The sequence below is a fragment of the Rattus norvegicus genome, chromosome 2 (genome assembly GCF_036323735.1).
Source record: "Rattus norvegicus strain BN/NHsdMcwi chromosome 2, GRCr8, whole genome shotgun sequence".
Classification (NCBI taxonomy): domain Eukaryota; kingdom Metazoa; phylum Chordata; class Mammalia; order Rodentia; family Muridae; genus Rattus; species Rattus norvegicus.
Window position 1 is genome coordinate 114,036,623 of NC_086020.1, and position 12,458 is coordinate 114,049,080.

Here is a 12,458-nt window from a genome sequence, read left to right on the forward strand (position 1 = left end):
CGAAAACTCTGGAAAGGAAGGGCCACTGCGTTCTCCTGGCTTTATCTTTGAACCTTGGGCACACAACTGCCAGGTGCTTCATGAATATTTATAGAAACCCACTGAGCCCCGTAAAGTAAACAGTGTGTATGGAGAAGCCAGGGGCAGAGTGGGGCTGGGCGTGGAAGGGCCAGCCTTTGCTGAGAATTGAAAGTTCACGGAGCATAAATAATTTAAGATTCATTTATCTGTTTATTGTTGGATCACAAAAAACCAGAATCTGGATCTGTCTCATTGAAAATTTTCTGGCTTCACTCAAGTACTACTCTTTTTTTTAAAATCTTATTTGATTAAAAAAATATCAAATATTCTTTAATGCTAGGTTTTTTAACCTTATTATAGTTATTGGAGAATAGTGGAAGACAGGGGGTTAGCCTCCAAAAACGCACCATCCAAACATCTGCAGTGAGCAGAGGAAACAAAAGTCGTTTCCACGGTGAGCCAAACCCAGAGGCACAGTCAGTCACCCAAACTGCAGTTGGTGATTCAGGAGAGAGCTTCTACTGGGAATCCTCAGGGTGCAGCCACAGGGATGTATCTATTAGGGGTTGTCACCTAGCATCCACAGGGAAGTCATCTGCTTAATACCGGGAACAAATACATTTACAAGAGTCCCGCCCGAACTCTGTCCTCTTGACTCAGAAAAGAAATTCTCATCAAGACCACATCACTGGGAAGAGGTTTAAGAAACACTGCTGGCTTGGTCTCCTCCCCTCCCTTGACTCCTCTAAGCAATCAGAAACCCACTGAGCTCAGTAAGGAAGGCAAACAGTGTGTATTGGGAACAATACATATTGGGGATTTGAAGTGTTTTGGTTTTTTGGTTTTTTTTTTTTAAAGCAGCATTTAGAGATGGGGAGATAGCTCAGTGGGTAAACTGCTTTCCTTGAAAGCTTCAGAATCTGAATTTGATGGTGACACATAAGCCCAACACTGGGGAAGCAGAGACAGGTGGATCCTGGGGGCTTACTGGCTGCCCAGCCTAGCCTACTTGGCAAGTTGCAAGTTTCCAAACAATAAGAGACCTTGTTTAAAACAAGCAAACAAAACAAAAACACACCGTGGCTAGATTTGAGGAGTGGCAGCTGGCACTGTCCTCTAGCCTATGGCATATGTCAATTCCAAGGTGACCTCTGTCCACAGGCTCATTGGACCTTTGAACTGGTAGCCCTTTGTTCTTTCTCTTCCAGAAACAGTGTTTGGTGACACTCGGAATGATCCAGAATTTGAGACATTGCTGTAGACTAACCTGGCCTATAGCAAAATTAGATTTGCCTGAACCTGTGGACATAGAATGACCCTGTCTTACAACTAAGACAGTTAGGAAGACACCGAGATCTGCGTACAGTGTGGGCTAAGGCAAACATCAAGGGATCCATGTTGTGATATCCAAAAACCCTATGACACTATCTGAAAGTAAAAATTCTGGCAGCATCCAGCATTCTTTTCTTATCAAAGAGCAGAAAACTATTGTGACATTGTTGAAGTCACAAACACATAAGCTAACTAAATATGAAGCCTAATAAGGTAATAAAATGAGGGGAGGGGGCAGCACATAGCTATCTGGGTGAATGGATGTTTCATACAGCATCACACAGGGAAAGGACACACTGCTCTACTCACCTTCCTGAGCAAGGAGCAGAAGCCTAGACAGGGGGAGTGTCAGTATCTTGTGTGTAGTCTCAGGACTCATCTCACAGCCAAACTCTGGAAACAGCTTTGTCAACATGCCTAACAGGGGTACTTTTAAGAGAGGATTTTGTTTAATTAAGGGCAAGCAAAGTTTTGGAGAAAATAGAGAGAGAAAGGCTGAATGGGTTCAGTTGTATGCAGAGGGAGGAGAGAGAAGAAGAGAGGCCAATTTGCCTAACAGTGTGTGAAAGAGATGCCTAGAAGAGTGGGTCTTTTGCATGTCAGATGCAAAGCGCTCCCCCATCCATCCCCATAGACATTCATGTCCTGATCCAAGGAATTTGTAACTGCTACTTCATATAATAAGGTGGAGTTTGCAGAGATGGTAAGTCAGAGAGCTTGAGGTAGGCTGATAGAGTGGCCATGATATGTACACAAGGTCCTTATAAGAAAGGCCATGAGCCAACCGTGACGGACCCTGACAATAATCACTGTGCCAATGAGGATGAGACTGGAGGATTCAGAGAGGTTCAGGCCAGCCTGGGCTACCCCTGAGAGCTGGAGATACAGTTTAGTAAAACAACATTTGCCAGGCATGATCAGGGCCCTGAGTCAGACACTGAGTGAGGAAGAAGGGGAGGGGAGGAGAAGAGAGGAGAAGGAAGTTTAGAGAGATGCTGTGCTGCCAGCTTCGATGGTGGAAGGACCACAAGTTAAGGAACACAGGTGATGCCTAAGTGCTCCAAGCTGGAAACTCGAAGGAGACAGACTGCCTGCTAGACTCCTGAAGACTCAGAACTGTAAACTGACAGCCTTGGACTGTTTCAAGTCATTGAGTACACATGAGCATCAGTGGGAGCTCACGGAATGGGTTCCGTTGGGTTCGTGATAGCATTTCTCTGTTTTGTTGTCAAATAGCTTTCTGTGAAGTCTACCCTTCCTCAGTGTCTTAGGAGTCCAGTTGGTGTTCCTGACTTGGTGTGAGGACATGCTGGGATGGGCATAGAGCCCAAGTGGGTAGAAACTGGCATCTGGAGCTCAGTGCGATTTGAGGTGACACGTGGTGTAAAGGTGCGATCTGAACGCCTTCTCTACCACAAACATCCTCTGACCCTGTTACTTCAAAATGGCCACTAAATCTCATGAGTACAAAGGAGCACTGTGGGCATCACCTGCACTGTGGGCATCACCTGAAAATATACTTTGGAACTTACAGAATTACATTAAGTCACTATATCAGGCAGGTGGGGGGAGAGGATAGAGACTGGATTGGCTTACACAATATGGGGTGGATAGTCCAACAATGGCCATCAGCATACTAGAGAGGCTGAGAGTCAGGTTTCTAGTCTGGCTCTGAGCTCGGACACTTCTTGGGGAGTCGGTAGTATTGAGTCCAAGTTGAAGGACCAAAGAAGCTTTGGTCAGATATCGGATGATTCTGTCACAAGAGGAAAGAAGAGGAAGAAAGGAAGTAGGGAGGGAGGAAGGGAGGGAGGGGGGAGGGAGGGAGGAAGGGAGGGAGGGAAGGAGGAAGGGAAGAGATGTGAGGGAAAGAGAGAGGGAGGGAGGAGAGAAGAGGATAGGGGAGGGGAGAGGAGGGAAGGGGAGGGAGAGGAGGGGAGAGGAGAGGAGAGGAGAGAAGAGGAGGGGAGGGGAGGGGAGGGGAGAGGAGACATGTGGAGCCACCTAACAGGAAGCCTGGTCTAATGGGTGGATCTGGCCACACTGAGCTGAAGGGACTGCTAGGATCAAACATGCAGCCTCCTTCTCACCCACTCCCCTGATCTCTTGCTGGCTCTCCCCCAATCAATCCAGTCAGAAAGAAAGGGAGTTTTCGATAGGTTCAGTCCTAACCTGCTTTCCATCTGTCAGGGCAATGAGAGAATCCAAAGGACAAACAGAATCTGTGGCCCCAGAGACCTTTGTATAAATTTCTGGTATTCTACATCGTACAGCAATTGATGTGCGTCATAACTATTTTTAAGTACGTGATAGGACTTCATTAAACAGTTCTGCAATGCTATTCTAATATAAATTCCCAAATCCATTACACTGGAATGTAAGATTAAGTGACTTCCTGTGTGGTTTGTCTCTTCTAAAAAAAAGATTGGTCTTCTGGGGAAATGGGAGAAATTGTTCATTTCTAGATTCTAGCTGCCATCTGCAGTGACCAACACATGATGGGTGAGAGCTCTAAGACCCTGGACCTGGTATCAGTGGGAGGGGAAGGTGACGTCAGGCTGTGGCCACGTGCAGGGGTGTGTGGCCCAGCAGAGGCCTGAACCCTGGGGAGGGCAATGGTGGGAGACTCGTATCAGACTGTCAGGCATCTGAGGAGACTACAGCCCCTCACTGCCAAAAGGCCAGATCTCTAACCAAGCTGCTTGCTTCTCTTGAAGCATTAAGATAACATGGTCCACCCTAGAGTACTGATGAACTGGGCATAATGGGAAACCCATAAGGAATATTGTCTCACACCACATGAAGATTAATTGTCCTCAGAAGTACTCCCACCCCCATCCTTGGAGAATTATTTACTTTTAACAAACAAAGGTAGACTGGCTGGGTTTTGTTCTGCTTAGTGTCTGGAGCCGATAAGCTTTTAGTTTAAGCTGGCCATTAAAGGAAATCGATGATTACATCTTTATGGAATTCGTTGAGGATCCTCAGGAGTGAACACTGCAGGCTCTCTTTAAGCTTGGAGGTCCTCTATAGCCAGGCTTCTGTTTATTCCTGGGTTGCAGTCTGTGGGGGAAGAGGAGCAGGAATTAGACTCAAAAGAAAAATACAGGTGTGGTGGTATACGCTACGCCTTCAACCCCAGAGCTTTTGAGTGAAGACAGTAGGCTATCCTTGGTTTATTTGGTGAGCTTGAGGCCAACTTGTGCCATAGGAGACCTAAAATAAGTTCATAAATAAATCAAAGAAAAATCCATTACTGAGCCCTGTTTGTAGTCAGAGCTACATTCACCACATCATCCTTTAGAAGAACACCGTGACTCTCTTAGAGAACCCATCCCACCCACCAACCTAGAGCTTGGTCAGATGGCGTCTCTAGCTAATAGAGCGTCATTGAAAATGCCAGAAGAGGCACATCTCATTGCCACGGGAACAGGACACGTCATGGGCAGATGTTTCCTTCAGTCTGACTCTTGGTATAAGATGACTTGGTGGCATAGACTCACTGTCTAGATTTGTTCAAAATCCACAATTCTGAATAGATTCCCATCAGGAGCCAAGAGGCAGTGTGTAATCTATCCAAACCTGGAGCTGCTTGTCATCGCTGCAAACATTGATTAGCCAGCCAGTGACTTTTAGAAACAGAGGCAGAAACTGAAAGGACTGAACAGGAAGCTAAAATGGCACTGCCTCTTCCACAGAGCTGCCCAGGGAATCCGCTAGCCATTCAAATCCCTTCAAAGGAATTCTACGCAAAACAGAGTCGGTTGTTTCTGAGATTCTGTGAACAATATAGAGGTAGCACATTGTTTAATAATATGGTAGATGATCAGAAAAACTTTTCACGTGAGTTTGATGAATTAAGCACCTAATAAAGGTATATTAGGAATATTGATAGAAAAAAAGGAAGCCCAGCACTGAAACCAATTGTACACTCAGATGAACCTGTCAGGCACCAACATAGCATAATTTAGGAAGGACTTGTTCATACTCATGCATATGAGTACACATGTACATGCGTTCATATGCAAACACACACACACACACACACACACACACACACACACACACGGCCAGAGTAATCAAAAATATTTCTCTTATAGTCTAGCAATGTTGACACACAACTTTAGTACCAGTGCTTGAGAGACAGAAGAGGCAAGAAGGTCTCTGTTCAGTTTGAGGCTAACCTGGTCTACATAGTGATTTCCAAGCCAGCCAAAGGTTGCATAGTGAGACATTGTCTCAAAAAAACAAAACAGGCAATACATCTTCCTAATCACTCTCTTGTAGACCAAAATTATCCACCATAATAAGCTTTGGTGTGCCCAATCTGAATGTGACTGTCTTAAAGTTGTAGCTCATGGGGCTGCTGAGTTGGCTCAGCAGTTAAGAGCACTCCCTACTTTTCCAGAGGTCCTGAGTTCAATTCCCAGCAACCACCAAGTAACTTGTCCCCATCTACACGGGGATTTGATGCCCTCTTCTGGCATGCAGGTGTACATGCAGATAATTTATATGCTAATTTAAGGCACATGTATTTATTTAATGTGTGTGTGTGTGTGTGTGTGTGTGTGTGTGTATGTGTGTGTGCGCGCGCGCGCGCGCACGTATGTGTGAGGGGGTGTGGTATGCATGCTCCACTGCACAAGTGTTGAGGTCAGAACTTGTGGGTATCAGTTCTTTCCTACTATCAGGTGAGTTCTGCGGAAACTGGAGTCTTCAGACTTGGCAGCCATTTTGTGGCCATCCTATGACCTCACTCTCCACCCTAATCCCTTACTATGATGAACAAACATAGGGGGCGAGGAAGCTGGTCCCTGCAGGTGTGGCTGCACAAGGCTACTTGAGTCCCTTGAGTAAATAGTGTGCTTTGCAGTCTCCAACCAGGAGAAACCTGGGAAGCTTCTACAGAAAAACGTCCTGAATGAGGGCTGGGAGGCAGGTAGGCCAAGGGCTCTCAGAGAGCACCCGGGGAAGGAAACATGGGAGTGAGGTCTGTAAAGGGGACAAAAGGAGCATCTGGAGTCCCAGCAGATGGCAGAGTTGACAAGATGAATCATCACCAAAGACTTCATGGTTTGTTCTGTTCTTCAGCCCAGCTGTGAGCTGGCCACCAGCACTGTCCCATTCGAGAGGTAGCAGAACCGAGGGCAAAGCTGGGAAAGGCAAAGCTGAAATTTGAAACCTGAGGCTGCAGCCTTAGTCAGGAGCTGGAACCTCGGCCCCTTGGAGAATCTGTGAGGCTGGAAGGTTATCCCTAGACCCAGGACTAGAGAGGTGCAAGGGGCCTCAGAGGGGTCTTCAGGCCTGCAGGTGTGGAGCAAACCAGGCAGCTTTCTCCTGACTGTGATACCATTTGGCTTGAGGACATGGCTTAGAAAATCTCTGTCTATAATAGCTGTACTAGGCCAGCCACTTGAAGGGGCAGCCTCTGTCACCAGAGATCCCTGTCCTCACTACCCAGATGTGCCCCCAAAAATGGTCATGAAAGTATTTAACTAATCCCTACCACTGGGGAAAGCCTGGTGAGAATAGGGTTTTGGCTGTTTACTGTTTTGTTAGTTTTCTTTCTCTCATAGTCACCAAAGTAACCTATAGCCTGTTTACCAAGTAAACGTCTGAACCATAGTCATCTCTGTCCTGAAACAAACCTGCTTTTAGCGTCATCAGACTTGGAGCCACAAATAGGCAAACAGAGGAGGAAAACCAGGATGACTCTCTCTCTCCCCAGGCTCCGAAAGCCTTAGTTATAGCTGTGAAGTATTTTCAGAACATTGAATTCAAGTGCTAGAGAAAGCACAACATCTCTTTATTGCTCATCCTGGAAAGACCACAGCAGTGAAGCTTCAAAAACAACAACAACCGTCTGATTAGCATAATCTGTGGCTGATGAATATGGATATTGTCAATAGCCACCTAGAAGCTTGCTTCCTTTTGCACATTTTGTTCTCTCCTACCAAGAAAGGAAATATCCCTAAACCCCTGTTTGCACCAAGCTCAGAGGAATTGCCTGAAGGGAACTGAGCCAGGAAGAAATTCTTGCCACCTTCACCCTTTGTTCTACTTAATCATCCACATTGTCATTAGCATTTCCTGTAGCCAAGAGTATGGAATGCAAATAGAGGCTCTTGCCTCCCTCCCCGATGAGGCTGGTCTGTTTCTCTAATGTCCTTTTGACAGTGTCTGATACAGGGCTGACAGGACAGGTCTCCAGGGAACAAGTGTAGACTATGCAGTGAATGCAGCCCTGGCAAAGGCAGGCTGACAAGAGACTTCACCAACCTACCCAGGACAGGACAAGACAGGAAACAGGAAGGACCTGCTGATGAACCCCCTGTGGCATGATACATCATTAAGCCTGACCTGGGGCATTGGGTGTCAACCTTATTCCTGTTTATTTGTTTGTCTGTTTACAAAGGATTCTGAAGATGGAAACACTCAACTACACCCCTCAACAGCCTGAGAATGGGTGTCAGCCTCTCCATTAGTGACTGAATTGTACTTTGCTTACCAGTCTTTTGCTGTAGCAGTTGTACCCAGCACATTTGACACTTTACAGACTTTATATACCATACCCTTTACACCCCTGTCCAGCCCACTGCCAACAAAAGGACTGATAATTCTTCAACTAAATGTAGTGTGCAGATGGGCCAGTCACCAAGGTAACAGGGAGAACATCAGCATGGCTTACAAAGTCCCTTTCTAGCACAGCATTGACAATGGTTCTCAACCTGGGGGTCACGAACCTTTTGGGGTCAACCTTTTCACAAGGGTTGTCTGAGGACATCAGAAAACACAGCTCTTCCAACATATAACAAGGACGCATGCTCCACTATGTTCATAGTAGCCTTATTTATAATAGCCAGAAGCTGGGAAGAACCCAGATGCCCTTCAACAGAGGAATGAATACAGGAAACATGGTACATCTACACAATGGAATATTACTCAGCTATCAAAAACAATGACTTTATGGAATTCATGGGCAAATGGATGGAACTAGAAAATATCATCCTGAGTGAGGTAACCCAATCACAAAGAAACACACCTGGTATGCACTTACTGATAAGTAGATATTAGTCCTAAAGCTCAAATAGCCAAGATACAATCCACAGACCACATGAAGTTCAAGAAGAAGGATGACAAAAGTGTGGATGCTTCAGTCCTTCTTAGAAGGAGGAACAAAAATATTCATAGGAGGAGATACAGAGACAAAACTTGGAGCAGGAACTGTATTAAAGGGTCACAGCCATAGAAAAGTTGAGAGAGAGTAGTTTATTCAGTACACTTCAAGACCAAAGCAGGCTGAGCAGTAGTTAAAGAACTCCCTACAGGCTGAGAAAATGGTGGGTGTCGGGGGCATCTGCTTGAAAGGAGTACTTTTGTCATTAGGGAAAGTTTCCTTGTTTGTAATTCCCTAGTGAATAATTCACACTATTCAAAGGAAGACAGTCTGAATTTGGGGGACTAAAGTCCTGGAAGGTTAGTGACAGCCACCACCCATGTCATTTCCACTGTGAGATCTCTGCCATGCAAGAAAGGGCCATATAAATCAGAGTTATGCAAATAAGGGTGATCCTGGCTAGCTAAAGTTCAGGCCTGCTCAAAGCTGATGTCACCTGTCAGTCACCTGCCCCCCTACCCCCACCATGCTGCCCTGTGGTGTTAGGTCACAGCACTCTGCAGCCAACAGTTTGGGTAGTAACTACAGTTACTCCCTGGACTGTGCTTGTGAAATTCCCAAAGAGGGATTGATTCCACCTCTGGGTCTCTTATTAATGGCTTTCCCTCCATGTTACACTTTGCATAGCAGCTGCAGTGGATGGGTAGAGAAGCCACACCCTCCTGGTGCTCACTGAATGAAGTCATCCGGTGGCCTCACTGTGTCTTTAGAGACAATCCCACACTGCAGATCTTTCACCAGCCTGACCCCTGTGCATTTTCATCAGGTTGAGTCAGTACCCAAGCCCAGGCCCTGCAAGACCTATTGAAGACCCTGGAAGAAGGCAGTGACCTTGGACAGGGGCTTGTGCCTTTTCTGCCTCCATTGCTTCCTCTGGTATCTGTTGCTACAGTTAAGTTGCTGCTGCAACATACATACACACACATATAGCCTACTAAGTCCATATAGTGTTGCTTGTATGTACATGTTTAGGGCTGACCACAGGGACTGGCTAGGCAGCCAGGGGCTGCTCCTGGAGAACACTGATTCTCTCTCTCCCAGCAGCCATTGATTGACTGTAGATCTTCCTCTAGGTGTGGGGCCTTGTGAAATTCTCCATGTCCACATTGGCAGGTCAACTGGTGTTGTCACCCTGTTTTCATTCCATCGCAGCCTGTCCTGGTCTGCTGAGGCTGCTACAGCAGTACACCTCTGACTAGGAGTGCAGCCACAGACATGCCTCCACCCTCATTCTCCTCTAAGAGTCCAAAGTAGTGCCCTGTGATCAGTGGCTCCCGTTGCTTCGCTAATCAGGAAAGAAGACACAGAAAGATGAGGCTGAGGAAGAGAAGAGAGCTATGGATAAAGGAGAAAGGGGAGATGGGGAGCCAGCAGGGAAGGGTATAAGGGTCTGAAAATCACTGAAGGAAGACCCTAGACTCAGTATGCAAAGGCAAAGAGCATTTATTCTGCAAAAACAACCTGCATGTGGGGAGTCAACCATTATCTCAAATGTTGACCCCAGACGAAGGTGCCCAGGCCTTCTTATAGGGAACTCTGGAACTCTCTAGAAGGATTAGGTAATCTAAAATTTTATTGGTGAGTGTTAGGGGGTCACAGGCGGTCAGTGGTTCCTGTCATGAACGTTCAACCATGTGCTGAGATAGGCTGCCCAGTGCAGATGATCCATTCTGAGGTGAGATGCTTCCCCATTTTTGTGTTTATCCCCAGGCTGTTCTATGGGAGGGGGTTTTATGGTCTTGTTCTGAGTTTTATGCTCTGTTCCTAGAGCTTGTGTCTTATGACCAAGTTTCTGGACTTACTGTCTGTTCCTGAAGCTGCTGCCCTATGGCCTTTTTTGAAAGCAGGCCTGGTCCTTAAAATGGAGGCAAACGGCTTATATTGTCCTTTTAAGGGGGGTAGTATATAAACTGACCACATGGCCACTCAAAAGTATCATTGAGGGGAAGGCTTTTGTTGTAAGTATGAGGGAGAGGCCAACCAGAGGCATCTGGAAGAGTCCAGAGCAGAGAGAGAAAGTGGTACACTGTCAGCAGATTGGACATGGCCATGAGGGCAGGAGGAGGGGAACGAGAAAGGAAGACACAAAGAGGACCAGGGGTGGGCAACCAGGAGCCCAGCTGACATAGCAGGGTTGTAAGGAGGAATGAGCAGCTGGGGGTGCGGTGGAGCCCATGAACTGGAGAAGTTTGGACTGGGAGCTTGACGAGAAGACCAAGGATACCAACATGGGCTCTGAAATGTGTAACAGGTGCTTGTGATGCTGAGGCCAGCACGTGCTTTGATGCACTGATAGCCACCACAGATGGGTGCTTGTCCCTCCTACTTGTCATAAAGAATGGCTCCTTTGGATGAGGAGTACTGGCTTCACAAGTTTCTGAGGAATGCTGGCTTGTATCCAGAACTTGGAGCAGACAGAGAAGGAGCACAATCCAGACCCTAGGCTCCAAGAGTAAATTAAACCAGAAGGGTTGTCACCCAAGTCCTGTGAACTAAGCTAGTGCATTTCACCTGATTCTCCTGATTACCCAGTGTTTGCAAAGCCTTCGGGAAGAGATAAGCGCAGCATTAAGTGCTAAGTAGTATTAATTAATAATATTAGCAGGCTGGGTGTCGGGACACACACACCTGCAATCACAGCACTCGGGACAAGGACGCAGAACTGCCAACTTCAACACCAGTCACACCACCTAGTGACACCCTGGTTCAAAACTAGTAACACTTGTGGATCACATCAGCAGGAACTTTGTGTAAATAGCCTAGGCTTGGAATCAATGTTTCACATACTGCAAATTTTCTTTCTAGAATCTTTTTTTTTTTTTTTTGGTTCTTTTTTTCGGAGCTGGGGACCGAACCCAGGGCCTTGCGCTTCCTAGGTAAGCGCTCTGCCACTGAGCTAAATCCCCAGCCCCTTCTTTCTAGAATCTTATAACCTTCTGAATTCCCAAGAAAGTAGCTGTGGGCGGGGCTCCCTACACGAATGCTCTCCTGTATCAAACACCAATGAAGAAAATGCTCACAGACCTGCCTACAGGCCAATCTAATGGAAGCATTTTCTCCATTAAGGTGGCCTCTTCCCAGTTTGTGTCAAGATGACCAAACCAGCTAACCAACATAGTAAGTGAACACTCATTTAAGACATGCCCTTTCTCAACGGCCAGCTCTTAGAAGGGGCTGCATGTTGACTCCATGAGCAGCACTGCCGTGGGAACCTCAGTCTTCTCAGAGAGTGAACAATCCTCTTAAGTTCCAAGCGCATCAGATTATGACCCCCATTTAACTTATTCTAGAGTTGCTTTCTGTCCCCGCCAGCGGGGACCCAGTTATTCAGGGTCCCGAAGAGGCTTTCCTGGAAGTTTTGACATCCTTATATTTTAAGACCATCCAAAGACCTTGCATGCTGACGCAGAGAGCAGACTTTTCAGTTCATTATTAAGCCTCAGACCACCATTGCCAAGGTGCTTATGTTTAAAAACACCATGTGACATCTTCCAGAGACATTTTCTGTTTTATCTGAAAGCTAAATTCAAAATAGCCCCATGTGTGGCATGCCCATGGCCCCTCTTAAAAAGCTTAGATCTAGTTTTACATTCTATTGTTTTTTAAAAATGAGAATATTGTGTTTACAATATTTCCGCATCACAGCTCATATCGTGCCAGAGCCAAGTAAGAAGTAGGTGGGAGTTGAGGCAGCTGAGTGCTTCCTTTGACCCAGTCGTTGTCCTCAGCTCCTTACGTGCATGCTGTGACCTACATTAACACTAAGCAAATGACTTTGTTGCTGGAGTGGTAGCGTCAGAGCCTAGCTCCTGGCAGCCCTTATGAATAAGGTTCAGCCACCTGTCCTCCATGGGTATCGAGGCTTGGGTGAGAAATGTCCCTCCTAGGCTCACGGATTTGAGCACTTGATGGCCAGCTGGTGGGACTG

The 12,458-nt window shown here is 46.5% G+C and overlaps 1 protein-coding gene across 1 annotated transcript in view; it reads left to right on the plus strand.

The window, feature by feature from the left end:
* Positions 1 to 12,458, plus strand: part of Slc7a14 (solute carrier family 7, member 14) — a 106,030-nt gene that overhangs the window by 42,842 nt on the left and 50,730 nt on the right. The gene's annotated exons all lie outside the window — the stretch shown is intronic.